Raw genomic sequence first — 25,421 nt, 5'->3', positions numbered from 1 at the left:
TGCTGCATTTATGGGCCTAACAAAGATGACCAATGCCACTAATCGGTTTAAAATATAATAAACAGCAACATTACAAAAAAAATATCTAATATGCTGCAATTAAAAGCATGCTTCAGTTCCACCACTTAGCTCTCCATCAGGCTACTGTGTACACTAGGCTTTACGGACCTTGTGTGGTTATAATGGCTAGTAAAACTATAAAGTTTGGTCAAAAGCAATTCAGTGTCCTGTGGCAGAAAATGGACTATGTGGAAGCAGCTCCATGAACACAGCTTGCTTGTTGGTGTTTTCTGGCTTAAAAAAAAATGCCAAAGATTATCTTGGCATTTATTTTTGGCATTTTTGACTTAAGGTGTGATTGAATTTTTTTTGCTTTGGCGTGTTTGAAACGAACAGAAGAAATTCCAATAAACTCTATGCGAGAGAAATAGCAGAAATTTGCAGAAAAAAATACCACACCATGCTGCGTTTTTTGGGAAAAACTGCTAAAGAGCCAAAAAAATAGGCCTGAAAAAAGAAAAGTACAGTATTTTATAAAATCCCATTGACTCACAGCTAACGTCTGGCTACAGGCCCCAAAAGCTCTTTTGCAAACGGTTTAGCCAGTGTGAAACCAGCCTAATTTAAAAAAAAATAATTCACATGTCATTGACTGCATCTTTTGAGCGGACCTCAAAATCATTGTTTATCGTTCTCAAGTCTTCCAGTGTAAACACTCATCGCTCAAAACTTTACTACACCAAAATCCTGGTGTAGATGCTTAATAAATTTCCCTCATATAACAGCACACATAGCATCCACGCAGCAAAAACACAGATAAATTTTTTTTCTTGAACTATCCCTTATCAATAATGGTTGTCCAATGCTTAAAGGGAACCTGTCACCCCCCGTGCCGGGGTGACAGGCTCCCGACCCCCGTTAGAGACCCCTATACTTACCTCATCCCGCCGGGTCCCGCTTCTGGATTCGGTCGGGTCCCGGAGATCTCAGCCGCTGCAGCCCGGCGCGCGCGCTGAGAGATGAGTCCAACGCTCATAGAGAATGACGGAGCGCTGGACTCTCCTGTCATTCTCTATGAGCGTTGGACTCATCTCTCAGCGCGCGCGCCGGGCTGCAGCGGCTGAGATCTCCGGGACCCGACCGAATCCAGAAGCGGGACCCGGCGGGATGAGGTAAGTATAGGGGTCTCTAACGGGGGTCGGGAGCCTGTCACCCCGGTATGGGGGGTGACGGGTTCCCTTTAAGACACTTCGCAACATTTTTCTTTTTTAGATATATGGTAACAATCTTTTGTAAAACTTTAAGGACCAAAAATTGGGATTAAAATACACAATTCAATGAAAAGTCAAAGTAAAAGAAATTCTTATTAAAGGCCCTATTACACAAAACGATGATGGGCCGTTATGGCCGATAATCGTCTTGTGTAATAGAAGGCAATGGTCAGCCGACATGAAAAATGTCGGCTGATCATTGCAGTCATTTGTCTTTCAACATGCTGAAAGACAAGCGACTAATATAGCAATGATTTGCTGCCGTTGCTCCGTGGAAGAGGAGCAGGGCCAGCAGACCCCTGCTCTCTGCTATGGGCTGCCCGGACGATCTAGCGATCACCCCGGAAGCCTCCCCTTCACCGCAGCTGCCTTGGTAATCGCTGAGGAGCAAACGAGCACTGACAGCACTCATTAGCTCCTCTCAGTCGCCCCATGCAATAGAGGCTTAAGATAAATTTAATGGCTTAGGGCTTTCACAACTTCTAGGGTCAAATAAAGAAATCTGTATAGCTGTATGAAAAGTATGAATTATATACTAAAAACAGGGAAAATGTTACATTAATTTAACTTTTCCCCCTACAAAAATAGTTAACGTTTTGTATTCTAAATGACCAAATTCAGGTCAGATCTGACTGATAGAAATTTGCATAAAACATTGAGCGCTGCCAATTATTTCACAAAACTCTATAACTACTGAAAATAAAAGCGGTGAAATCTAACACACAGCAAGATTGGCAACTACAACTACTGTAGTAAACAGTGGAGGGTAAAATTAAAAAAGGGCTGTGCCAGGAGTAACCTGAATCACCTATCCACAGGATAAATCATAATTGTATGCGTGCTGGCAATCCCAGCTATTGTGAGAATAGGGGACCAGAGTCACCCATGTAAATAAAGCAAAGGTTACACATTTGTGGGACTGACTGAGATATGAAAATAGCAAATCCACCACTCTATTTAAAAGAGACACACTGTTCCCCCATAGTCTGACCCCTGGAGATTACAGAATGTTCCAGCATATAAGACGACCCCCAGCTTTTCCAGTTAAAATATAGAGTTTGGGATATAATTGCTGCATAAGACTCCCCCTCTTCCAACGCACACCAAATAAAAAGAAAAAAAACATCATCAGACAGCAGCGAGATCTGAGAGGCAGAGAAGGAGATACAGTAGGATACAAAGGCGGGCCAGACGGGTGAAAGAGGTGTGTTTTTCTGGGCACAGCGCCACTTTACCGTGTCTCTTTTTTCCATACCCCGGACACCTGAAGCTTGCTCTGCTCTTCATACAGTCACCGCATATGGTGGGAAGGTGGCCGTTTTTGAGCTCCCCCCACCGTATGCGGCAACCACATATTCGCCAGTCTAGCTCCGAAGTTTCTCAGCACCCGCCCTATAAGATGACACCCGGCGTATAAGACAACCACTGACTTTTGAGAAGATTTTCTTGGGTTAAAAAGTAGTTTTATAAGCAAGAAAATACAGTATATACCGATAACTTATTTTATGGATAGGGGACTAAATCCAATGTGTTAACAATATACATGGAAAGGGGGTGATAAAAAACATTTTTGTGGTTGTATAACATGTTCCTTAGAATCTCTATGCAACGATGAAATAAACCTTTATTTTTCATTTAAGGACAATGCAAAGTATAGTGTTAGTTTCTGCCCTTACTGGCCAAAGATACATCCAGGACCAGTAGCGTATAGCACATTTATTTCAACTTGCATAATCCAAGTTACTGATGCCAATCCTATATATAATATAGCATTATTGGAAGCAGAGATTGAAAAGTCAAATTTCTAATGATTAAAGGCTTTCCTAACACATGGAAACAGAAAGATATATGTGTTTACTTGGAAAGGACAAAGGTTCAGAGCATCCTTCCCATAAGCACTGTCCAGTAATCTTACTAAGTACGAAGCAGGTCCTATAACTCAGGAGTCTTAAGAAGCATTGAAATCGCTCTCTGAATGGGTCTCATAAATTCCTGGTAATCTCCTGCTCCAGAGAGCAGGCAGAGATGAGCACCGTGTGCACCTGCCATATTACAGAGGTTAATACGCCAGGGAACCATTCTCATACCAATAGATGGTTTAATTCTCAGTTATATCCTGATCTGCAAACATTCTTCTATGACACCTTTACTCTTGTAGAGGCATAAAAAGGTCTCGTCTGCAGACTTTCAAGCTTTCAAAGCTAGTGGGCATGTTAGATCTAAAACACTATCTTCCTAATACCAGTGCAGATGCAGTCATACTAATTCGTAGGTCATTGCATTTCACTAGATTACATAGATTTAGGCATTCAATTAAAAAAGACTCAGAAACCTTAGTGTTCATAAGGAAAAGCTAATATTGTGCTCTGTATTTTTCAGAAATGCCCAATATAGAACAGAGCGGTGGCCGCATATGTGTGACTTACTCCATTTAACTATTCAACTGGAGCTACAACTTTAGCAAGTTCTAGTGATTGGTAGGGGTCCTAGCAACTGGACCGCCACCATTCGGCTGTAAACTGATAGAATCCCTTTAAAAATCTATTAAACAAAGGTTTCCTATAAAGAGATGTAGTGTTCACATTTAGTTCTCTTCATTAGATTTAAAGTGTAACTGACATTTCGAAAAACCTTTAACATATCATAGAGTCCTTATTAAGTTATTAAAGGGGTACTCTTGCAAAAAGAAAAAGAAAGGTTTCTTTCAAATCAACTTGTGTCAGTAAGTTATATAGATTTGTGAATTACTTCTATTTAAAATCTCCGGTCATCTAGTACTTATCAGCTGCTGTATGTCCTGCAGGAAGTGGTGTATTCTTTTCAGTCTGACACAGTGTTCTCTTCTGCCACCTCTTTCCATGTCAGGAAACGCCCAGAGCAATAGCAAATCTCCATAGAAAACCTTTCTTGCTTTGGACAGTTAATGTCAGACAGAGGTGGCAGCAGAAAGCACTGTGTCACACTGGAGAGAATACACCACTTCCTGTAGGAAATACAGCAGCTGATAAGTACTGGATGACTTGAGATGTCTAAGTAAATGACAAATATTATATATATATATATATATATATATATATATATATATTATATATATAATTTTTAATACCAGTTGATTAGAGAGAGAAAATATATAGCCAGAATACTCCTTTAAGTGTGGAAAACCTGCAGAAAAATATCTAGACACATACTCCAGTGTGTCTATGATCTGTTTAAAAAAAATAAAACCTACCGCTGCAGTCTACACTATTCTATCCTGCAGACAAGATGCATAACACTGTGATGCAGCCTAAACTAAGTCGCAAAGACACTATGAGGGAGATTTATCAAACATGGTGTAAAGTGAAACTGGCTCAGTTGCCCCTAGCAACCAATCAGATTCCACCTTTCATTCCTCACAGACTCTTTGGAAAATGAAAGGTGGAATCTGATTGGTTGCTAGGGGCAACTGAGCCAGTTTCACTTTACACCATGTTTAATAAATCTCCCCCTATGTTGCTGCATGTTAGAACCCCTCTGTTAGTGTTTTGAAACTCAGCATATGGGACTTTCCTGACATGCACATCTGCCTATGTGTGGGTAGTTTTGCTCTCTTGGCTACTTGGCTATTCTAGTCCTCCAGTAGTAAAATGGGGCAATCATTAAATTCTCCATGGTCTCTTTATTGAGTCTCAGTCTAGGCAGCAAAGTGGACACTGTTCCAGAGAGTAAAAATAATAAATATATTATATTTACACACATATACAATGGTGCCTTGGATTAGGAGCATAAATTTGTTCCGGGACCGTGCTTGTAATCCAAATCACTCTTAAATTAAAGCAAATTTTCCCATAAGAAATCATTGAAATGCAGACAATTTGTTCCACACCCCAAAAATAATGATTTATTTATTCTGAATAACATGTAAAACAAATGAAACAAACAGAAAACGAAAAACAGCTGAATATGTGATATTATAAGATACTGTACAGTATAGCAATCAGCATGTGGTGTATAATGTATGGTAAGTGCATAAACCTGAAAACACAACAGCAGTTTGTAGATACAGGATGGACCTGCAGATCCCCACAATGCAGGAGTGTAGTACAACAGGCTAGAATAAAAAATCAGGGCTGCTGTCAGAGGTCTGTGTGGTCACATGACAGCAATGGGGAAGGGGGTGTGTTCAGCATGGACCAATCAGGACATGAGAATCACAGAGCTGTGCAGAAGGACAGTGAGAGAAACTTTTCTATACAGCAGTGTGTATAGCTGAGTGTGAGTGTAGGCACATAATAGCAGGAATAGAGGATGGAAAACACAAGGGCTGACAGAGACTGCAGGGAGTATTAAGGCACTGTCTGTCCAGAGAAAGAGGGGTTACAGCTATAAATGGATCACTTCCACAATCCTGTCCCCAGATGCAAGCCCTGGCCTGAAGTGGATCTGCTATGATTTGGAAGGTTAGGGGGACTTCCTTGGTCAGAGTACAGGGCTGTAGACCTTGCTATACAGACCATGCCCCCCCCACATATATATATATATATATATATATATATATATATATATATAGATATATGTGTGTGTGTGTGTGTGTGTGTGTTACACACATAGATACATAGATATTTAATATAATAATAATAATAATAATAATAATAATAATTATAATCATCAACAGAACAGATAAGCAGGCTATTTGTGGTTATAACAGCAATTAAATGTATTAAAATGCATCCCAGACCATAATTTCAACTATACCAATTAGTTTTATTACTGCATCCAACACATTAAGAGGCTCATAGAGACAAGTATCATCAATGCAAAAAAAATCCAGCAGTAAAGACAAGTCACTCTCTTGTCATTATGACAAATGAGCAAGAAGGAAAATTCACTTACTAAAAAGAATCTGGTTATTAATGGGGAAGTACATAAATCAATAGCAATAATTTTTCTGAATTTTAAAATATTAATTCTTTTTATGGGTTATATATAACCACTGCATGATACATTAATGAGGAAGGAAGAATATATTTGCAGTTTTTACTTGGGCTACTTGTCAACCATCATGAATCTGAACAATGACCTGCCTGATCAGTATTATTTTGGTCTGATGTGACATCACAAACTATAAACATATATAGGAAGATATGATTTAAAGTGACACTGTCACCCCCTTTCTGTATGAGGACTTATCTACACAGCTGTAAAGCCTAAATTCTGCAGATTTCATACCTTACTTTATAATAGATTTCTTGGTGCTTGGTCGAGTGAAAAATGCATTTCATCGCTGGGGGATTGTGCCACCTTGGTGGGGCTTCATTGCCCCAGCGTCACTTAGCCTCGCCCACATCGCCACCCTTGGGGATGACAGGGGCGGGGCTAAGTGGTGCTTCGGTCAAGAAGCCCCACCCAGGTGGTGCAATCCACAGATGATAAAAGATCACTTTTTACTGGAACAAGCACCATGACGTATGATATAAAATAAGGTGTGAAAACTGCAAAATTGACCCTGAACACCTGTCACCTGGGGGTGACAGTGTCACTTAAAGCATAGTGTGCTTGTTATTGTAGTGCCTATGAGTTTATAACCTGCAGTAGGTCTGGCACTTTTGTGCTTAAAACATGAGATTATTCTCTAAAAGCAGGAATAGGGAACCTTCGGCCCTCTAGATATTGAAAAAACTACAATTCCCATCATGCCTGGAGAGACTCAAAGCTGAAGCTTTGGTAGCCCAGGCATGATGGGAACTGTAGTTTTGCAACAGCTGGTTCCCAGAATTTGCATTCACATCCATTATAGGACAATGAAGAAAAAATAGAATGTCACAGCCCCATTTTACTTGACGTGTCTGCAAGTGAATGCGATACAGCGCTCTGACAAAATACAAAATGCTTCTGCAGTAAACCGCCGAGCATTTTTGGCATTTCTATAGGGTACATATGTTCTAACACAGCAGGTGAAATAACACCTGCTATCGCCAGTAACACCTACAGTACTCGGAATGTCCAGAGAAATAATGGCTTACCGAAACTGCATCCTAATATGATTTAGAATTATGTTATTATTCAAAACTCAAAGAGCCCTCATCATGAGCGTCTCACAAAATATGGGGTATGGGGAGCAATTTAACATCAATTCTGATCAAGTATGTCCATTTTTTTTTATCCCTTTCTTTTACAGTCCTTGAACATGGGTCACAACATTCTTGAGAAGCAGAAGATTAAAGTCAGAAAGCACACGCTGTGAAAGTCAATGAGCATAAGCCGCAAAGAAGGAGAAGATGAGATCAAAAACAACAAAAAAAAAAAAAGTTTCATTAAATCAATTCAAGAAGAACGGTTAACCTAGCACAGCCCTATGGAAATTACACTTCTCAGACAGACTTGTCACCTCTTAAACATATATTCATGATTAGAATCCAATAAAGTATCCCTGAATATTTGGCTGAGTGGCTTATTTTCTGCTGCTTTGTTTTAATATATTACAAATACACTTTGTTGAAAGGATCGATGTAATGTAATTACGGGATAAGAGGAAAGCTCATTCACACATTTGCTTCTAAACTAGAACTAGCTGAAGCCTAACTTCTAATGCAGGATGACACATATGCTACGTGTTAGTTCATGCCACCAATGATGTAGATTGTACCGGAATGGCCTTCTTTTTTTTTTTTTTCTTTTTCTTTTCGGTTTAGTTACCTCTTAAATGAAGTGTTAACATGATAAGTGGTTTAGAGGGTGCTTAGCCTCAACACACATCCAACCACATCCAAACTTCAGTTCATTGAGTGTTTTCAAAGTAATGCAAATAAAGACATTGAAATTTTCACCTTTCCGCCTTATAGTTTGAAAACAAGTAACATTTCATAGAATTATATTAAGCATACAAACAGCATTAACAGATTTACATATAAAACCATATATAAGTGATTCTTCATTGTTACGTAGGCAACAAAGTCCCTAGTAAAATAGAAATGCACGTCCTTGTTCCTCATTGCAGCCTATGCGGCACTACCAGTAAGTACTCACAGCTATAAGGTCAATTGTGAATTTCAGCTCATTATCAAGTTGCTGATTTCAGTTAAACGAATGCCAGGGAAAACAGCAGAAATAAAGCAGAGGAATACGAGGTCAAGGTTCCATCGATGTTTGTCTCTTCTAACTAGTGTTAAGTACCTTGTAATATTGGTTCTGAGAGCATAATAATTTATTCCAGCCGCCACACTGGATAAAGAGAAGACATTCTGAGCAGTATGTAATCATATATAATCAAGCACATCTATATCATTTAAATAAAAGTCTGTCTGTCTGTCCTTCTGTCTGTCTGTCCTCTATAGACTTCCAAACGCCTGAACCGTTTGACCCCAAATTTGGCACACAGATACATTGGGTGCCCGGGAAGGTTTTTGCAAAGGTCCCGTCCCCGCCAGATGTACAGGAGAGTAGGGGGAGGGGGAAGAGCGGTGCCCCATAAAGATGAATGAGAAAATCTCCTCACTGCAAACACAGGTGATATAATTAGCTGCATGTCTCCAGCAGTAAACGGCAGTTGGAGCCTTAGCAACCAATAGGATTACTGCTTTCATTTTCACAGGGAGCAATGGTTGCTAGGGCAGCTGCCTCACAACATCCACAGTAATAACTGGTAGACCCCCTACTCCATCTATACAGTACATGTATACAGGACCCCCTACTCCATCTATACAGTACATGTATATACAGGACCCCCTACTCCATCTATACAGTACATGTATATACAGGGCCCCCTACTCCATCTATACAGTACATGTATACAGGACCCCCTACTCCATCTATACAGTACAAGTATACAGGACCCCCTACTCCATCTATACAGTACATGTATATACAGGGCCCCCTACTCCATCTATACAGTACATATATATACAGGACCCCCTACTCCATCTATACAGTACATGTAAACAGGACCCCCCCACTCCATCTATACTGTACATGTATATACAGGGCACTACAGGTATACCAAACTGTGACTGGATAACACTGCCACACCAGACCTGACCAATACCGCCATACTGTGACTGGATAACACCATCATACCAGACCTGACCAATACCGCCATACTGTGACTGGATAACACCGCTATACCAGACCTGACCAATACCACCATACCGTGACTGGATAACACCGCCACACCAGACCTGACCAATACCACCATATTGTGACTGGGTAACACTGTCATAACACACCTGACCAATACCACCATACTATGACTGGAAAAAACTGCTATACCAGACCTTACCAATACCGCCATTCTGCAGCTGGATAACACTGCCATATCAGACCTGACCAATACCGCCATTCTGTAGCTGGATAACACTGCCATACCAGACCGGACCAATACCGCCACACTGTGACTGGAGAACACCGCCACACCAGACCTGACCAATACCGCCATACTGTGACTGAATAACACTGCCATACCAGACCTGACCAATACCGCCATACTGTGACTGGATAACACCGCTATACCAGACCTGACCAATACCGCCATACCCCCCTCGAAAAGACACCAGATTTTCTGGCAAGTCTGAATGGGAGGGTACTGCCCCTCTGCAAGGTGCTACCCTACGCACCAGACCATGGGTGCCTAATGGTAAATACGACCCTGCAGGTATACAGGACACTACAGGTATACAGGACCCCAAAACTATACACTACAGGTGCACGGGACCTCCACCAACTATATACTACAGGTATACAGGACCCCAAACTATACACTACAGGTATACAGGACCCCAAACTATACACAACAGGTATACAGGACCCCAAAACTTTAAACTACAGGTATACAGGAACTCAACCAACTATATACTACAGGTATATAGGACCCCAAACTATACACTACAGGTATACAGGACCTCAAAAACTATACACTACAGGTAAACAGGACCTACACCAACTCTATACTACAGGTATACAGCACCTTCACCAACTCTATACTACAGGTATACAGGACCCCAAAGCTATATACTACAGGTATAAAGGAACTCCACCAACTCTATACTACAGTTATATAGGACCCTCAAACTATACACTACAGGTATACAGGACCCCCAAACTATATACTACAGGTATACAAGACCTCCACCAATTATACACTACATGTATCCAGGACCCTCAAACTATAAACTACAGGTATACAAGACCTCCACCAACTATACATTACAGGTATACAGCACAAACTATATACTACAAGTATACAGGACCCCCGAACTATACAGTACAGGTATACAGGACCTTCACCAAATGTACACTGCAGGTATACAGGACCTTCCTCAACTACACACTACAGGTATACAGGACCCCCCAACTATACACTATAGGTATACAGCCCCCCAACTATGCACTACAGATATGCGAGACCCCTAAAAACTATACATTGTAGGTATACAGAACCCCTCCAACTATACACTACAGGTATACACTAATTCCACTGATTAACTCAGATGAAACAGTACCTTTAGCTTGGCCTCCTGGGCACCTTAGAACAAATCTAATTAACACACTGACACTTTATACCCGGGCAGCGCCGGGTACATTTTCTAGTAAAGTATATAAAAAAGGTTCTAATGCCATGCTGTGCATATGAGAAACAGCACAGAACACATCTCATACATTGTGATTAGCTAAGCTAATGTCTAATGTGAAGAAAAATTTCAAAGAATAATTCTTAATTTTTTTTAAACAAAATTTTTAATTCAATTAATTTTATAATAAAATTAATTCGAATCGACTTTTATTATAGAGACTCTCATAAGGCAAAACCACAAACCCATACTTGCCAACAAGATTAAGAAAATAAGGGTGTTAAAAGGGACAGATGCTAAAATCATATGTTCCACTAAGGTTTTAGAGTTTTTTAACCACTTTTTCAAACAGTTATTTGGAAAATATTTTCATTGGTTTAGCAAATGATGACAGGCTAAGTTGTCTCGGGATCTGTAAGTCCAAGTTGTAGCATCCTAAATATACCAAGTCACTGCCTGACTTGCTTGTTAAAGTGGATTGCCAACTAAACAAATTCAATAAAATACTTATGGCCAAGGCATTCCAACATGATAGTAGAGGTTATTATCCACTCTCTACTTGTTTAAACTTTAATTTGGTCTGTATTTTTTCAACAGCACTCTCATAACCTCTCACTCAAATTTCTCTGCAAAGCTACTTCCTGTCTTATGTTCTAGCCGCTGGCTTGTATCCGGTCCCAAAGACAGAGATGGCAGACAATGGCGTAAATTTATAAACACTGTATAAAACCTCATCTGTCCTTAGTACCCAGAGTATTTTTCTAAAGCACAACACAAAATGAAAGCTGTGCATCGACTGGTTGCTATGGGCAAGAAAGACGATTTCATTAAAGTAAGAACTTTTGAAGCGTCAGGAAGACATTTCAAAAGTTTTATCGGTCAGGGTTTCAGTGTTCAGACGTGTTCACAGTGTTTTTCTCATGTGATACAGAGCAAGGAGAGAATGTGTTGAGAGCAAACTTCTCCCAACTGTTTACTTGTTGTCTGAACACTGTGACCGATCAAAACTTTTGACAGGGCTCTTTGATATGACTTTTTTTTTCGTAACAGTACCCCATTTTATTAAATTCAGTTTGTGGACAAAATTTGGTCAGAATTCGATAGTGGTACCTCCACATTAATGTAGCACATGCAGTAGAGTGGTGGGGTACGAGGTCTGGGAACAGCAGTGGATGAATGTTGTGAGCATGTTCATGCCTTTCGTGGTTTGAATTTTTGCTAGTGGTTTGTTTCTAGAGAGGGTAAGCAGGCTAACCAGATGTTTATCCACACTGCAATATCCTAACTGGAACAACAGTCATTTCTCTTTTATTTTTAATTTGGTCTGTTATAATACTACGGTTAGTGGCCCTCTTTGGTAATAACCAGACCGTCTTCGTCTCGTAACTAGTTTATTACGTTCATGTTTATTTCCTCTGCAAAACAATAAATAAAACCTTTAAAAGAAAACTCTGTATGCGGGGAAAACCCCTTTTGTTTCAAAAATGTCAGAAAGTTTTATGTGAAGATCTGATTGCTGGTCATTCCTTTCCACCTTAAAAGCATGATACTAGCTTATATCCATCATAGATCCTCATTAGAGATGAGCAAATAGCTGATCTGAATGAAGCAAAATGCTTCTTTTGATCTGCGCTCCGTTTATCACGTCGCCTGCCTTTCAGCGCTGCTCCACTTCCTGCCGCTCCTCCTAGGATGCCGAGAAAAGCTGGATCCACTCCTGGGAAACTTCTCCTAGTTTCCCTGGATTGTATCCAGCTTTTCCTGACATTCTGGGAGGGGTAGCAGGGAGTGGAGCAGCGCTGAAAGACAGGTGGCTTGGTGAGCGAAGTGCAGATCAAAAGAAGCGCTTTGCTTTGTTTAGATCAGCTATTCTTTCATCTCTAATCCTCATGTACAGCCCCTTTGTTAAAGGGGTTATACAGGTTAAAAAAAAAAAAAAAACATAGCCAATAGCCCCCTTCCCCACCCCACAGCCCCCCCCCCCCCCCCCCCCCCTCCCGCACTTACTTGCTCGCTGTCGATGCGTGTAATAGCGCTGGCAGCGAGCGAGGAGCGAGGAGCAAGCAAGCGATGACAGAACTTTAGAGTCTATTAGCCTTTGCATAAACTGAACCTAAAGTATACAGTATATGGTTGCAATGAAAGCCAGACTGGTGCATGTTGATGTCACAGCTTATCACAGCACTGACAACAAAGCCTTCTCTCTACAACTGACACATTTACTCTATAATATATAAAGATGAGGCCACTATATAATAATTTGTATATACGGTTACAATGCTTATACCTAAACTCTACAGCATGCAGTTTGAGTTCCATTGTTCAACGCTTAAACTTTAGAACTAATGATAGACTTTCACAGATGAGTATCTGGTTCATAGAAAAAAAAAGGTTCATTATAATGCCATTATATTGCAGTACAGATGTCTGCAGTATGTTGAGTTTTCTTCTGTCATTTTACTACATTTTTCATTAACTGTTCTTTTTTTTTTTCTTAGTATCCGAACATGCCACCGGCATCAAGGAAAATTAAGGGACAGATGTCCAGTACAAAAAAAGGAAGAAATGCATTAAATAATAAATGGTTGGTAGAAAGCAATTACCTTATGCTTGCGTGGATCTGATTGATTTGACATACAGTGGAAAAGTATAATTAAATGATACCACAGAACGTCAGTCTTATTTTCTTCTAAGCAATGACTTATCATCTGTAAACTTTCACAAGTGTCGCAAGTCTAACTGAACAGCTCTTACTAACATACAGTATACAGTTAAGAACTATACAACTCGAAATTTCATGATACTTTTGGTAGAGGAATAGCTTCAATTGTAGACCAAGGACAGAGTACGGATTGCCATAAAGCAGTCTATAGCCTGTTGACACTCAGAAGGGAACACACAAGGAATGCCATTTACCTACAGCTGCCATGCTAAACATGCTATTCAGCCACTGTAGCTTCCCAGTTATGGCAAATTGTATGCAGTCTGGTGTTGACATTACAGTGAAAACCTTAATTATGTATTTTACTATGTTTCAAAATCCTGGCACATATTCATAGTCCTAAGGATGACTACCCATCTCATCTCACATTTTTTTTTATCTCCCATCTTACTTCTGGTCTCCAGCAGGGCTCCCCATCTTACTTCTGGTCTCCAGCAGGGCTCCCCATCTTACTTCTGGTCTCCAGCAGGGCTCCCCATCTTACTTCTGGTCTCCAGCAGGGCTCCCCATCTTACTTCTGGTCTCCAGCAGGGCTCCCATCTTACTTCTGGTCTCTAGCAGGGCTCCCATCTTACTTCTGGTCTCCAGCAGGGCTCCCATCTTACTTCTGGTCTCTAGCAGGGCTCCCATCTTACTTCTGGTCTCTAGCAGGGCTCCCATCTTACTTCTGGTCTCTAGCAGGGCTCCCATCTTACTTCTGGTCTCCAGCAGGGCTCCCCATCTTACTTCTGGTCTCCAGCAGGACTCCCCATCTTACTTCTGGTGCACAGCAGGGCTCCCCATCTTACTTCTGGTCTCCAGCAGGGTTCCCAATCTTACTTCTAGTGCACAACAGGGCTCCCAATCTTACTTCTGGTCTCGCAGGGCTCCCCATCTTACTTTTGGTCTCCAGCAGGGTTCCCCATCTTACTTCTAGTGCACAACAGGGCTCCCAATCTTACTTCTGGTCTCGAGCAGGGCTTCCAATCTTACTTCTGGTCTCTAGCAGGGCTCCCATCTTACTTCTGGTCTCCAGCAGGGCTCCCATCTTACTTCTGTTCTCCAGCAGGGCTCCCAATCTTACTTCTGGTCTCTAGCAGGGCTCCCCATCTTACTTCTGGTGCACAGCAGGGCTCCCAATCTTACTTCTGGTCTCCAGCAGGGCTCCCATCTTACTTCTGGTCTCCAGTAGGGCTCCCATCTTACTTCTGGTCTCCAGCAGGGCTCCCATCTTACTTCCGGTCTCCAGCAGGGCTCCCTTCTTACTTCTGGTCTCCAGCAGGGCTCCCATCTTACTTCTGGTCTCCAGCAGGGCTCCCATCTTACTTCTGGTCTCCAGCAGGGCTCCCATCTTACTTCTGGTCTCCAGCAGGGCTCCCATCTTTCTTCTGGTCTCCAGCAGGTCTCCCATCTTACTTCTGGTCCCCAGCAGGACTCCCCATCTTACTTCTGTTCTCCAGCAGGACTCCCCATCTTACTTCTGGTCTCCAGCAGGGCTCCCCATCTTACTTCTGTACTTCTGGTCTCTAGCAGGGCTCCCCATCTTACTTTTGGTCTCCAGAAGGACTCCCCACCTTATTCCTGGTGCCCAGCAGGGCTCCCCATCCTATTCCTGGTGCCCAGCAGGGCTCCCCATCTTATTCCTGGTGCCCAGCAGGGCTCCCCACCTTACTCCTGGTCTTGGTTCCAAACATGTAATGGACACCTATAGGCTTTGCATATACCACCACCAAAAATTAAGTTTGTAAATATGTAAATTACCCCCAACTAGTCATGTGGGCATTCCTCAGCACCAAACTAGTCACGCATGGCGGACACAAGTTGGCTGTAATCCCGCCTTTCTGGGAGTGTTGGGGCTCAGGGACGGGCCCTTTGTGATGTGTCATTCCTGCGCACCGACGCTCCCTGAGAGGAGTGACTACAGCCAACTCGAGCGCCTATTTTGGCACTGATTGGTACCCTTTAAAGACATTTTTATGAGACATTCTCCGCAAAAAGAAAGTAAATCGTAACAGAAAAAATTTGCACAATTCTATCTGACCAATAACTAATCAATTCCCTTAGACAACCTTATATAATATCTCTATATAACAAAAGAACAATAACAATTCCCTTAGACAACAATATAGAACAACAGTGAAAAGAAGAAAAAAAAAAATATCTATTCTTTTCACAGGAAAAAAAAAAAAAAAAGAAAATCACACAAAAAGCAAACTGGGCACCAGTTTGCAGCAGGGTATTCTGTCTTTTGGATATGCCTCAGAAAAATGAGACAAAAAGCTGCAAATGTAAGGACAAGTCTAAGCGAATAAACATTGGTGATTACACAGCAACCCATGGGAAATCAGCCTTTACAACAGTACCGAAAGATGAACAGGATGCTGCTAGTACTTAGACTAAGAATCTAATGATCAAGATGACACTGGGACGACACAGGCAGTATCTGGAATTATTGCAGACTTAGTGGTACCCATGCGGTCTTTATAATTGTCAATTCTGAATTGATGTTTAACAGACTGCAGAGAGGAAGGTTCTTATACTACTGTCTATGTATGACTATGTGCTCATAAAAGATAAAGATTTTGATTTTTTTTTTGAAGAAATCTATTACAAATATTTTGTTCCTGCTTAGATCTAAATACTGAAATACATTTTTTTTTTTGTAACGGTTCTATTTTATTGTAAATTTGCTTAATTTAATTCTTATACATTATCATGGGAGCAGTCATCTTGCCTATACTGTTTTTAACATTTACAGCATGGACATAGACAACAATAGACTCCCACAAAACAAGAATGGGAAAAGCGTCTGGGCATGCTCAGTGACCTTTGCTGAAGTTATTCCATAGGTCAGGGGTTCCCAACCAGGGTACCATGGCACACCTGAGGTGCACTGAAAATCTGTCAGGGGTGCCACAGCATTCCCAAGAGCAAGATGATGAACTAAGACGCCTGTGGCCTAGCACCATCACAGGTTTCTTAGCACATCCCAGGTCTTAAAATTTCTTGGCAGCTTCAGGTCTGTGGCCACTAGAGTTTGGGAGCATCTTTTCCTCCGGGACACGCACAATTACTGACATCATCATGCATGCCCGGAGGGTGGAGATGCTCCCAGCCTCTAGTGGCTGCAGGAAGAAGCCTCCCAGTCTAAAATTGGGAGCAGGAGATGGCGGTGACTGTGGGGGAGCCTCTAAGAATATCAACTCTATCGCACACTTTTGTGTCTTCAGGAGACAGACAAACCTTACCTACCAAACCTTCCCCTAAATCACTTACAAAAATGTTAAAAAGAACAGGACCTAGAACAGACCCCTGTGGCACACCACTTGTAACCAGTATCTCCCCTGAATACACTCCACTAACAATGACCCTCTGATATATTTCCTTCAGCCAACAACAAATTCACTGAACTATCCAAGGATTAAGCCCAATTTTCACTAACTTCTCTACCAGCTTATATGAGGAACTGTATCAAAGTCCAGACAGGCGATATTCGCGTTACCACCTTCATCCAGCCATAGTCAATCAAATTGATGAGACTAGTGTGACATGATCTGCCCACAAAAAAGCCATGCTGACAAGTAAGGTTTAATCAGAAAACCCCTTTAAGCCAAGTAGTTACTGTGCTCTTCTCCATTACTCTTCTTTTGGATGGTTTTAACATTGGTCATTCTCCAACCATTGTGAATACAGGTCAATCAGGGAACAGCAATAAGGTATCAGAGTTCTCTAAGAACCCTGGGGTGGCCTCATCTGGACCCATGGCCTTACCCAACTTTAAGAGGGCAAGTTCTTCAGAAACAACAGCAACAACAGCAATGCTATGTCCAGGCCTATCGTGATTGTGAAGGCCTCCTTCTGAAAACACTGAGCAGAAGTAGCTATTCAAATGGTTAGCAACCGCCTTATCTCCATCAATAAAATGCATTCTCCCCATTACTTATTTTAGGAATGCTGCAGTTTTTCTTCTTCTTCCTGTCACTTATATATCACTTATTCCCCTCCCTAACAGATTTTGCCATTTCTTTCTCTTTTGATGCTTTAGCAGCATTATATTCTGTTTGCCTCCTTCTGTATAATTTTATAGACCTCTCTGTCAGCTACACCTCCAGTCTCTTTATACCTCCTATAGGCTGCCTTATTATCCTTCACTAAAGCTCTTACATCTCTTGTAAACCATAATGGTTTTTCTTTTCCCTATTCCTTTCGCTAATTTCTTGTACATGTAGTCTAGATGCCTTTAATATAGCAGTTTTATTTACTGCCCACTTAAAGCTCGCTCCCAACATTTTACTCCACCATTTTCTCTTTCTAAAATCCTCTACTTTGGTTGTAGTATAGGAGTAGTATTGCACACAGTCAGTTTTGTATGTCTAACCATAAATAATGTTGATCACTGAAAGCTAAATTTTCTCCTACTCCAACGCCCAATATCTGATCCCCGTTAGTAAATACTAAATCCACCCCCCCCCCCCCACACACACCCCCCCCACAACCCCTCTACATGACTAAAAAGGGAAAACAGCAAACCCAACATTCCCAGTTAACATTCTGGTCATCATCCCAAGCTGCAATTATGGTGTATTACATACCATTGACAGACATGAGATAGACTTTTCCCCACAATCTGTTATTAGAGTGTCCCTGTCGTTATAACTTTCAAAATCTAAATCGGCAGAAGTGATCTAAAGCAAGTTTGCAATTTACATTAATTATTTTTTTTTGTTGTCATCATGCTGTAAAACAAAGCTGAACTTACCAGAAATCCAGGTCCAGGTCGCCTGAAGGCAGATTTTCTGGTTGAAAAAAAACAGACTAAACACAGGAATTCCGGCCAGTACAGAGACATTTCTCTTTTAACTTGATAAAGGGGTCCTTGTACCCCGAAACGCGTTGTTGTTGAGAAAATAAATGTACTTTAAATTAGGTACTAGCTTCTGCATCCATTTCTGCAGCATTGGTCGTGCCTAAAGGGGTTTTGCTACCTCCACCATACACCACAGGGATCTGACACCTCCACAGTGATTATTAGTACAGAGAGTCACATCTCAATATGGCCACCAATCACATGAATGCCTTCTCTGTGAGAGCTCAGATGGCCTGGGAAACACTGGACACTGTCACTGGACTGAAACACTGTTTTCTGACTCTTTGAGAAACAAAAAAGAGCCAGAAAACAGAAAGTGCCGTGTTTTCCATGATAACTTAATGTATAAATGTATTAATGTATATTTCAAACTTGCTTTATAACACATCTGCTGATTTAGATTTTGAAAGTTATAATGACAGGTACACTTTAAGCCGACACTTAAAAAAAATATATTGTTTTTTAAGGCATTCCTTTGTTTACAGGGTTTCTAAACTGTACTTTATGGTACAATCAGACAATTTTCCACTGCAGTGAGTGGAATTGGAAAAAAAAAAAAAACTGTTCAAAGAATAAAGTAGAGAAGAGCTGTTTTCAGGTAAACACTCCCTCTGTCATTTCATTCCATTGATGAAAAAAATTCTGCAAAGGGAACAATGTAAAAAGCTGCAATTGCAAAACTGTACTTTCTAGTTTCATTAGAAACACTTCTAGAAGAATTTCTTGACTTGGCTTCTCTAATAAAACAAAAAGTACGGCAGAAAACATTGCGGCAAATGCCTCCTGTTTCTTTTCAATCAATATTTCCATTAAGTAAATACCTGTCTGCTGGCATTGTGCTTCCTACAGGACGTCTGAATAAATGTGGGCTGCGGGCTATATCACAGAAAGAGGCCATACTTACTGTTAAAAGGCCAAGGTAAAACACCAGGTATCTGTAGGATTTAGAGGACACAATATGGAGCTGCACAGGCGCAGAATTTTGTATCCACTCACACACCTACTATCCATATGGATGGCTGCTTAAGGCTGGGTTCACACTACGTATATTTCAGTCAGTATTGTGGTTCTCATATTGCAACCGAAACCAGGAGTCGATTAAAAACACAGAAAGGATCTGTTCACACAATGTTGAAATTGAGTGGATGGCCGCCATTTAATAGCAAGTATTTGCTGGTATTTTAAAACAACGGCTGTTATACTGAATAATGGCAGTTATGGCCGTTATTTACTGTTATATGGCGGCCATCCACTCAATTTCACCATTGTGTGAACAGATCCTTTCTGTGTTTTTAATAAATTCCTGGTTTTGGTTGCAATATGAGGACCACAATACTGACTGAAATATACGTAACCCAGCCTTATAGAGTAAATGCACACAAATAAGATAGTCACATGGTTTTGCGCTGGCTATGAGCTTAGTGGTCACACCTATATAACTAGAGCAGATGGGCTGCCCAGCACCATCTAAATACACCCCACGGAATACTGACACCCATATATCCCCCACTGTGGCAAGGCCAGAAGCATCCTTCCGAAATTGCATGCCTAAGGTTTAAAGGGGTATTTTCATCCCCGATAACGCGAAAGTAAGCAATTGTTCAAATGCTTTGCATTAGCAAAATTGCTTACTTTAGAATTTTGGCCCTCATATCTCCCCCTATAGTTGACAGCTCGTTGCCTGTACTGGTAACGGTGGCCGGGCAGTAACATCGTTTGGTGCGTGTAATGGGTGAGATCACACACATCTTCAGGGCTTGTGGATTGTCCCTGGAGGCCTGTGTAATCCCCGTGGGAGACACAGCTAAGCAGCTCCATATCCTGACAAACTGAAAAATTCCTGGCCGCTTGGCTTGGATAAGTAATTATTTCCTTGTGTCATGACATGAATCATGATACACTGATCAGCAGGTACTAGGCACCGAAAAAACAGCAACAGCAGGGTATCAGGCAGGCAAGTATCCATATTTGTTCTGTTTAGTTTTTTTTCCTTTCTTTTAGTTAAAGGGGTAGTGCGGCGCTCAGCAATTATTCACAGAATAACACACATTACAAAGTTATACAACTTTGTAATGTATGTAATGCCTGTGAATCGCCCCCTTCCCGTGCCCCCCCACGTGTACCCGGAAGTGTGGTGCGATATACATACCTGACACGTGTCGACCCCCGTCTTCTGTCGATGCAATCTTCGGGAGGCCGGACGACTCGCTGCAGCCGTCCAGCATGCCGGCCCCCCTCTGCAGCATCATTAGCTGCTCAGCCGTGATTGGCTGAGCATAACTGTGTTCAGCCAATCGAGGCTGAGCACAGTTATGACGCGGCAGAGGGGGGCCGGCAGGAGCGGGTCAGCCGGGCTCCCGAAGATGACGTCTTTGAAGAAGATGGCGGACGGGGTTGGTCGACACGGATCAGGTATGTATAGCGCACCACACTTCCGGGTACACGTGAGGGGGTGGGGGACACGGGAAGGGGGCGATTCACAGACATAACATACATTACAAAGTTGTATAACTTTGTAATGTGTGTTATTCTGTGAACAATTGCTGAGCGCCGCACTACCTCTTTAAAGGGAACTTTGGCCAAATCTACCACTCTGGTGCTGGAAAATAATAAAGAATCTATACTTACCTGTCCTTGTGCCCCTGCAGTGCAGCATCACTATGTCTCTGACAGCCGTCAAGTTCCTGTTTCTCCTGGCTTCCTGTGTAGTCACATCCTGGGGGAAAGTACCCACTCAGCTAGTTCGTGACTGCAGTAGTGTCCTGCCCAGTCACCGACTGGCTGAGCAGACATTTCTGAGCCAGAACGTGATGCAGTGGAATCTGCAGGACGCCAGCAGCTGTCAGAGAGCTGCTGAGGCATGGAGACAGGTAAGTATAGATTTATTATGTTGCCTCCACCCCATGCCCACACCAGAATTTTTAGATATGGACAGAGTTCTCCTTTAAGCCAGTCATATAACAAATAAATAAAAATCCTAGCACCAGACAACCCTTTTAACACTACCAAAACGGTGAATATCTGGGAGTTAACATATGAAGGCCAGTTAATTTCCTAACATATATCTTACCATAAATATATTATGCAATAAATCACCTATAGACCAATGCACGTAAAGCAATTTATAGTAGTATGAAGAGGAGTCCCAGCAGTCTTCAGGTTATAGAACCTTAATCCGTCAGGACAGTAATGAGTTGAAGGACACTTACAGAACCAGATACAGCCACTGGAATTATCAAGAACGGAGACAATTTAGTCTCAATGTCACCTGAGGAAGAAGTAATTGAACAATGAACCGTATAAAAAATGAACTGGAATTGATGTCAAATGCCATGGCTTTACCGATTCTCTTTATTTTCCTGGCAATGAGCTGACAGAAGCATAGGTGACTGCATGTTAATGTGCACTACATAAAATCCACAAATGGATAAAAAAAAAAAACCACCTGTCATCGTGTACCCGGCTATAGAGAGAGATAGCATTCATTTGCTGGTTGATAAAGGAGCCAGAAACTACTTTATGGGCAGCGTTTCCATCTTGACAAACGTTAAAAAAGAAATAAGATGGTGAACATCTTAAGTTGATTAAAACCTGTAAATTTTATTTCTTTGCGTTGCTTTTTTATTCTTCTTCCCCACAGCCATTTTTTTCAAATCTCTTCTTTTTACAACCAGTATAACCTGGATGAAATGGAAGTGAAGTCCAGGGAAGAGGTATAAAGGAAAGATTATTCCTGCCAGACTAGCCTGAAAAACCGAAAGAACAGGAGCACTGCCATTACTGCATGAATATAATTCACTAAAAGACGCTTTTAAAACCGAGGGGAATCAACAGTACAAATACGGTACATGTTGCAATTGTTATTTCATTGTGGCACAAACTAAAAAGATCAGCAAGGCCACATGCACACATCCGCAACTTTTGGCGAACCGTATATTCAGGTTGTTTGTAATCTGCAAAATTACATCCCATATGCACCTGTATGCGTCTGTAATTTTGCGGATCCGTGAAAAGAGAAGTTGAATAAAAAAAATAATAAAGATAAGGGGGATCTGTAATTTGCAGACATCACTTAAAAAGTGTCGCTGTCGTTTGAATTTTTTTTTTGCAGAAATCAGTACAGGCGATTTTAAGAAACTGTAATTGGGTTTATTAGCAGAAAAATGCATTTTTATCATAAAAAAGCAGTTTGAAGCTCTCCCCCCTGTCTTCATGATTTTCTATGGAGAGATTAGGGGTGGAGGGAGATGAGGCACCAAAACAGGACAACAAAGTTAATTTACAGCTACATCACCGGGCTATCTCTGAAGTCAGCACTGACCTCTCTGACCTCTGAATAGCAGCTTTCATGCAGCTCCTGCTGTGTAATCCTTTGTTCTCTGCTGGCGACTAATCTCCCTTCTCCCCCTCCCCTTTCCATAGGTTACACACGGCACAACTGATGTAATAGAGTCGAGATTTCATGATAATGAGCAGTGAATGAGAGAAGGAGGGAGGGAGGGCTGGGGAAAGTCTTTTTGAATGCAGATAATGGTATATTTGCCTAATAAACCCAATTACAAAGTTTCTTAAAATCGCCTGGACTATTGATTTCTGCAAAAAAAAAAACTAACGACAGTGACACTTTAAGTAACGTCTGCAAATTACAGAGACTCCTATTGACTACCATTGGTGAATCTGTGCCGCAATTATGGTCTGTACAAGAGTATGTCAGTATTGTTAAAATCACTAAACTATTAAATTATGTTGTTAAATGGTCCTATAGAAATCAAGGGAGCCATAGGTTTGTCCATAGCTACGGATCTAAAATTAAAGACGTGAATATGGCCTAAGGCAGCAAAAAGCGTCAAATTAACTCTTTTGTGACCCACTAATCTTTAAAACACTACACTGAAGACATGCTCACAAAAAGCATTACAAGGGGATGTTCACATGAAGCAAAAAAGTATGTTCTTTACATGTAAATACGGCTGTTGCTGCAGCAAGCACATGAACTTCTGCAATTTAAATGAATGTGGCAGTCATCTAAACATCTGCAACAAATTGTCCCACATAAATTAACCATAACTGTGCTGTTTGCATGTGAACAGGATTTAAGTTTTTATTTTAGGTTTGTTTCATTTACACCATGTAGGACACACATACACACACAAAAATGTACAGTGAGACAATGGGGGCGCCGTCACATCCTAATGTTTTACTTTACACAAAATGATGTACTAAAATATCATGTCCTGACACAGAGCTCCACCTAGTGGTATATTTAAATATATCCTCATTCTGTTTTCTTCATCTACAACTAAAGGAAAAAATATTGTAATGTTGTGTATGTTAACCTTTATAACTTGCACAGCACTCTGGAATGAAGGGTGCTTTAATAATACATGATCAGTGGTAACCGCAGATAAAATCGATCGTAAGTACATACAGAAACTGACCAAAAAGCTCCAAAGTATTAAAGGTTTTAGAGAATATAATTAAATATGTCTCAAAAGCCAAACCAAACAAAGAAAAAAGAACAGCACAGACATAAAACAGAGACCAAACTCTTCTACTATACACGGTCCAATACTTAAGTTTTACATGATATGTGATGACACATATACACACACATACATATATATATATATATATATATATATATATATATATATATATATACATATACACACATACATACATATACACACACACACAATGGAACAATTAGTCTAACTATGTGGTGTCCTCCTTCTTAGGCCACACTCACACTTCCGGGATCCTGTCGGATGTGCACCTGTAGCAGCCTGCAACCTGTCCACAAGGGCACAGACCCTTTTATTTAACCCCTTAAGGTCAAAGCCTATTTTCGTTTTTGCGCTTTTGCTTATTCCATTTTAAGTTTAAAAGTCCATAGCGCTTGCATTTTTTCACCTAGAGACGTATATGAGCGCTTATTTTTTGCGAAACCAATTGTACTTTGACAGAACAGGAATTATTTTTCCATAACATATGCTGCGAAACCGGAAAAAAATCATTTGCGCTGTCAAATTGAAAAAAAAACTAATTTGTTTTGATTTCGGGGAGTTTTGCATTTACGCTGTCCGTCCTATGGTAAAACTGACTTGTTATGCATGTTCCTCAAGTCGTTACGATTACTATGATATATAACATGTATAACTTATATTGTATCGGATGGCCTGTAAAAAATTCAAACCATGGTTAACAAATATACGTTCCTTAAAATCGCTCTATTCCCAGGCTTATAGCGCTTTTATCCTTTGGTCTATGGGGCTGTGTGAGGTGTCAGTTTTTGCGCCATGATGTGTTCTTTCTATCGGTACCTTGATTGCGCATATACGACTTTTTGATCGTTTTTTATTACATTTTTTCTGGATTTGATGCGACCAAAAATGCGCAATTTTGCACTTTGGAATTTTTTTGCGCTGACGCCGTTTACCGTGCGAGATCAGGAATGTGATTAATTAATAGTTCGGGTGATTACGCGCGCGGCGATACTAAATATGTTTATTTATTTATTTATTAATTTATATTTATAAAATGGGAAAAGGGGGGTGATTTGGACTTTTATTATTAGGGGAGGGAATTTTTTCTTAATAAAAACACTTTTTTACTTTTTTTTTTTACATACACTAGAAGCCCCCCTGGGGGACTTGTATATAGACAGCACTGATCTCTCATAGAGATCAATGCTGTGTATATACACAGCAAAGATCGATTAGATCGGTCATAGATTACTATGGCCTGCTGCAGGCCATAGCAATCTATTGCCGAGCCGGGATCAGCGTCATTCCGACGCTGAGGCCCGGCACGGGCAGAGGAACAAATCTCCCCCCCCCGAGATCGCATCGCGGGGGGGAGATCCGTCCCACTAGACACCAGGGACGTGCGGCGCAGTGCCTCTAAGTGCAGCTGTCAGGTTTGACAGCTGCACTTAGAGGCTTAATTAGCCGGCGCGGTAACGGGACCCGCGCCGGCTAATAGAGGCGCTCCCCGGCTGCACGTGTCAGCCGGGATCAGCGCCGTTCAGAGCGGGGTCC

The 25,421-nt window shown here is 41.2% G+C and overlaps 1 protein-coding gene across 1 annotated transcript in view; it reads right to left on the bottom strand.

The window, feature by feature from the left end:
* FER (FER tyrosine kinase) overlaps positions 1 to 25,421 on the bottom strand; it is a 160,785-nt gene that overhangs the window by 82,427 nt on the left and 52,937 nt on the right. The window lies entirely within an intron of this gene.

This window comes from Dendropsophus ebraccatus, chromosome 3, assembly GCF_027789765.1.
Source record: "Dendropsophus ebraccatus isolate aDenEbr1 chromosome 3, aDenEbr1.pat, whole genome shotgun sequence".
NCBI classification, from domain to species: domain Eukaryota; kingdom Metazoa; phylum Chordata; class Amphibia; order Anura; family Hylidae; genus Dendropsophus; species Dendropsophus ebraccatus.
This window is presented reverse-complemented; position numbering and strand designations above follow the sequence as displayed.